This window comes from Artibeus jamaicensis, unplaced genomic scaffold, assembly GCF_021234435.1.
Source record: "Artibeus jamaicensis isolate MK-2021 breed Jamaican fruit bat unplaced genomic scaffold, CSHL_Jam_final contig_793, whole genome shotgun sequence".
Classification (NCBI taxonomy): domain Eukaryota; kingdom Metazoa; phylum Chordata; class Mammalia; order Chiroptera; family Phyllostomidae; genus Artibeus; species Artibeus jamaicensis.
In genome coordinates, this window is record NW_026521975.1 from 1,455,500 (window position 1) to 1,461,544 (window position 6,045).

Consider the following 6,045-nt stretch of genomic DNA (forward strand, 5'->3'; position numbering starts at 1 on the left):
TAGTTCTAACCAGGTATAATGTGTATCCTATGTTTCCCTCAAAAATTCAGGCAAAAAAGTGTCCATTATACATGGAAAAATATGGTAATTTCAGCTGATACATCTTCAAGCTTTTTTGAAGGGATATACCACCATCTCTATCCATTAGCTGGTAGAGAATATTGATGAGTTTGGGTACAATGTCCTGATTATTTTCTTCTGCCATTTCAATTTGCTGTTGAGACCCTCTAGTGAGTTTTTCATTTCAAACCACAAAACTATTGTTATTGTTTTAAAATTTGTATTTATTGTTCTTCTCTATTTGGTAAACATCATTTTTATATTTTCTTTAATTATTTAAGCACATTTTCCTTTAGTTCTTTGAACAAACTCATAATAGATGATTTAAAATGTTCTACTCTCAGAACCTTCCTGCCACTGTGTTCTGACCTTGCTGCTTTAGTCTCTGGGGCACATCCCCATTCTACCAGCCTGTGATCTGCAGCAAAGAAAAAAATTCATATTTTATTGCCTGATTTTTTTGAGGTGAGCAAAATTTTTAATTTGAAGCATGAGAGAAATTGTGCACATCCAGGTGGGCCATTTGTGGCAATCAGATTGTTGACAAGTTCTGGAAGGTGATCAATAATGAACTTGGCATCAACCCTATTGGCACTTACCACAGGGACAGCCACCTGCAGCTGGATCACATCTATGTGTATTACAATGAAGCCACAGGTAGAAAATATGTTCCTCGTGTTGTCTTGGTGGATCTAGAACCTGGTAACATGGACTTTGTTTGCTTAGGTCCTTTTGGACAGATCTTCAGACCAGACAACTTTGTCAGTCTGGGTCAGGCAACAACTGGGTCAAGGGCCACAATACAAAGGAGACCAAGGTGATTGACTCAGTCCTGAATGTGGTGCAGAAGGAGGCAGAAAGCTGTGATTGCCTTCAGAGCTTCCAGCTGACCCACTCACTGTGCTCAAGCACAGGCTTTGGAATGGGCACTTTGCTTATCAGCAAGATCAGTGAAGAGTATCCTGACTGCATCATGAACACCTTCAGTGTGGTACCTTCACCCACAGTGTCTGACACCATGGTTGAGGCCTACAACACCACCATCTCTATCCATCAGTTGGTAGAGAATATTGATGAGACCTGCTGCTTTTATAATGAGACAGTTTATGACAGATATCTGCTTTCACACCCTCAAGCGGACTGTGCCAATCTATGGGGATCTGAATCACTTTATCTCAGCCACCAAAGTGGTATTACTGCCTATGCTTCCCTGGCCAGCTCAGTGCTGACCTCTGAAAGCTAGCAGTCAACACAGTCCCTTTCCCACATCTGCACTCCCTCATGCCCGGCTTTGCCCCTCCAACCAGCTGTGGAAGCCAGCAGTATCAGGCCCTCATTGTACCCAAACTCACCCATTTGATGCCAAGAACATGATGGCTGCTTATGACCCCTGCCGTGGTCAGTACCTCACCATGGCTGCTGTCTTCCATGGAGGAGGTGGGTGAGCAGATGCTCAATGTGCAAAATAAGAACAGCAGCTTCTTTGTGAAGTAGATCCCCAACAATGTCAATATGGCTGTCTGTGGCATCCCACCCAGTGACCTGAAGATGGCAGTCACCTTCACTGGCAACAGCATGAACATACAGGAGCTATTCAAGCACATCTCAGAGCAGTTCACAGCCATGTTCCACCAGAAGGCATTTATACACTGGTAACATGGGCAAAGGCATAGATGAGATGCAGTTCATCAAGGCTGAGAGCAACATGAATGGCCTCATCTCTGAGTACCAGCAGTCTCAGGACCCCACCATAGAAGAGGAGGAGGATTTTGGTGAGGAGGCTTAAAGGCAAATCTATCACTCAGGCTTTTCAGTTCCCCGAGCCTTCTTCCTCAATATCTCCTTTACTTCCCCTCAGAATTTTCATCTGCCTTTTTTTCTTTAAGGGGTGTTCTAGAACAGTGCCTCACATATAGGAAGCACTCAATAAATAGTTGTTGCTTGTTGAATGTCTCCTCTCTCTTTTCACCCTGGGAAATCTATATTTTCTGGGCTATTTTAGAGTAATCTTGCATTTTCTTCTAGTGCTCATTCCTCCCATCTGTCCAGTTAACATTCCCCACTCTGTTTTCAAGATAATTGTCCTAGAAGCTGGGTCTCATCCAGATCCCATTTAAGACTGTGTGCTGAAAACACCATCCTAAGCCCATGTGGTAGCCAAGGGGAAAGAGAATGATGCTAACTCTAGCAGGTAGAAGTCCCTACAAGGAATAGGTAGGGTTTCCCATTCTAGAAGAGTTTTGGAGAATGGATTTGGGCTGTTCTAGTTTCCAGGTATTTTTCCCTGTTCACCCTCAGCTATGGGGAAGGTATGAACAGTATTACCCCAGTTTTCAGTCTCTCTGAAGCTCTGTCCTGAGTTGTTTCCTTTGCAGGGGTCAGCTTCACTCTATCAAATGGGATCCTCTTTTCTTTCACTTTACCTCTCATATTGAATAACTTGCTTTCTCTGGATAAAGGAAGAGGTAAAGTGGGGAGGCTGACCAGTCTTGGTCTCTACACCTCCAGAAAGGCCCTTCCCATCTCGACCTTTTCTTACCCAAAAAGGAACAGCAGTCTGGTATGTGTGTGAAAAGGTATATACTGCCACCAAAATGTTGGAGTCATTCCCTGAGGGGGAGTGGACAGGACACATTTTGTCTTTTGACAACATCTCATTTCTTTTGCTATTGCCTTCCCCCCTGACATCCTTGATGTTGGCCTAACCTACACTTCAAATTTCTGTTTTGCCTTGAACTTGCTTTTTATCATACTGAAAAAATGATATGGCCCCAAGAGCCAAAACTAAATAGGAATTGAAAAAAATCTTTTTCAATTAATTTAAATACCTGGACTTTGCCAGGGAAATCTTCTCTTGAGAGTTTTCTTCCTATCTGAGCATTACTGTCCTTCATATTTTGCATGTCTTATACAATTCTGTGAAAAACTAAATTTTTTAAGTAATATAATATAATAGTGTTGAAAATCAGCTTGGTTTTCTGGTAATAACTGGATAGAGACCACCTTCAATACTTTGACCCATACCTCGATATGCCTTTGCTATGAAGCTCTTCCTGTGTGTGTGGACATGTCCTTGACACTCCAGCAAGCAGGTCCCAACTCTGCCTAGCCTTCCCTTACTGCCCACACAAAGCTTCAAATTCTGCTGGAGGCTGGAGGTGAGGGCCTTTTCATACCATTCCCAGGATCAGCACATGTGCACATTTAGATCCCTGGCAGTATTGTCCAAGTTTTTAAATATTCCCTATGTACATGTCAGTCTCCAATATTTCCTTTTAAGTTTCTTAGCCCTTTTTACTCCCAGCTGATATTTTTCCCGTGGGCAGCTGTGCTGTTAAGTACTGCTACCTATTTTTTTATAAACTCTTAGGGATAAGGCTGTTTGCACACAGCCATCTTAGAGTCAGATTAAAAAGACAATCCCTGACAATATATCTTTGAAAGGAACTGCTATATGGGTCAAGGGTAACAGTTCTCCAGAGATGAGGCTTTTGGAGGGTTCCAAACCTATTCTGGGTCCTCCAGTGGCTCCTGGACTGATAGTTTTTATAGTCACCATACTTGCAAAGCTGCTGGTTTTTAAGGCTACTACCAGGCTTGGGAAAGGTTATTGGGAAGAGGACAAGTTGAAAAACATAAACCTTGCTGCCAAAATCCAGTCATTTATTTGAAATACAGTTGTGCTCCTGAGATTTTTGCAATTCTTTTGTTATTTTCCAGAGATGTAAAAAAAGTTGATTTGGACAATTTTTGTTGGTATTCTCACTGGGTTTTTTTGGAAGGTCATACTCTTGAAGGTTCTTATGTCACAGACCAAGAAATCAGAGCCAGTAATCTAGTATCGTAGAAGCAGAAACATGCACTGAGAAAGTGAACCAAATTTATGCTTCAAGTAACTTGTGATTATTTTCTTTAAGTTATATTACTTAGGAATGCTTTTTGTTTTTTAAATATTCTATTTATTTACTTTTAGATAGAGGGGGAAGGGAAGAAGAAAGAGAAGGAGAGAAATATTAATGTGTGGTTTTGCCTCTTGTGCATCCCTACTAAGGACTTGGCCTGCAACCCAAGCATGTGCCCTGACTAGGAATTGAACTGGTGACCCTATGGTTTGCAGGCCAGTGATCAATCCACTGAGCCACACCAGCCAGGGCTAGGAATGCTTTTTTAAAACAGTAGTTATCTCAACTGCACCCTGACTAATCAAGGAAATGGGGTAGAGAATTATAGAAAAAAAACATACGCATCTAAGCCCCCAGAGATATTGCATCACTGGGAACTAGAATAGGTGAATCCCAGTGGAAGTCAACACTAATGGGCAGCACTGTCAAGTGGTCAGTGTCTCCACCTACCTAGATATTCTTCTAGTTCAAAAAAGTTAGATTTAAAATTTTATTTGAATAAAGCAACCTACTGAGAGAACAAAATTAAGTCTTTGGAAACCATCTCACACCAATGTAAATAATGCAGGCTCAAATCACCAGTGCCCTAGACTTCCCTAGACTGCCTGTCTGTCACAAATGCACTGTCAGTCTGTGCATCACTGGAACCATGAGGATTGACCTGGACTTTGGTTCTTCACTTACTCTGCTAGTAGAATCAGACTTTGATTTTATGTTGATCTTATAACTACAATCTTAAAGACCTTTGATTTAACTGGATTCAATAAATGATATATTGTAACAAAGCAGAAAAATAAAGAAAAGAAACAAACACTGAAAACATAAAGTGGGCTCATTATATATATATAATATAGTATATAGTATATAGTATAATATATATTATATATAGTATTAAAAATATATATATATATATATATATATACCCTACCATTTTCAGACCCTGTGGTAGATATGAGGACTGGTAAAATGGATGAGATGGGGGAAACAAGGGTAGAAATAATTATTCATGTCTATCTTCCAAAGGGAAATATTCAATCTCTGAAGCATCAGTACAACCTGAAATAAAATAGTACATGAGAAAAAGCATGAATTAGAATTTTTTAATGTATTAATGTTGATTAAACTTCTCTGTACTTATTTTAACAGCAGATTATAATCCTATATCTCATTTTTATTGGAGATTCCACAGTACTCTAAATATCTTAAATGACCTTTTAAAGAATATTGCTGCTTTTAGATCAAGCCTAACCCAGAGAGTTCAACTGAGTAAAAACATTACACACTAGTACATTCTAGTCATATGAAACATTCTTGCAAACATACTGATGGTGAAGTAGCACACTAAAGTTTTATTTAAAAGAAAAGAAGCATTACTATTTATGACCAGCTCATTAATCTTGCTTCTCACCAAGTCTTAGAGACACAATAAATATCACCTAGTACTTCTTCAGTTTCCTCTGAGTTTCCTAATGAGGTCACAGCACCCATTCACTATCTTCTCCACCACTGGCTTCAGCTACTCAAACTCCTGTCCATGCTCTCTGTGTTTTCTCAGAGCTGGTATCTTCTCCTAGTCAGCAGACGTGTCTACATCTAGTTCAAGAGTTCCTGCCCTGGCTGGTGTGGCTCAGTGGATTGAGGCTGGCCTGCAAGCCAAAAGGTTGCTCATTTAATTCCCAGTTAGGTCACATGCCTGGGTTGTGGGCCAGGTCCCCACTTGGGGCATGGGAAAGGGAACTAATCAATGTATATCTCACATGTCAATATTTCTCTTCCTTTCTTTCTCCCTCCCTTCCTCTCTCTCTAACAATAAATAAATAAAATCATAAAAATAAAAAGTTTCTGGCATTAACAGAACGACCTTAACTTCCAGCCAAGATGAAGGCATAGGTAGATACACTATGCCTCCTCGCAAAACTAAAAGAAAGACAACAATAAATTTAAAAACAACAACAACAACAACAACAACAAAAAACAATGAGAACTGCCAGAAAATCAAACTGTATGGAAGTCTGACAACCAAGAAGTTAAAGAAACATTCATCCAGACTGGTAGAAGGGGTGGAGATGGGGAGGTAGGGCAG

General features: G+C 40.3%; 1 pseudogene; it reads left to right on the forward strand.

Annotated features, from left to right (window-relative positions):
* Positions 1-550: 550 nt before the first annotated feature.
* On the forward strand, positions 551-1,846 carry LOC119037396 (tubulin beta chain-like; annotated as a pseudogene).
* Positions 1,847-6,045: the final 4,199 nt, after the last annotated feature.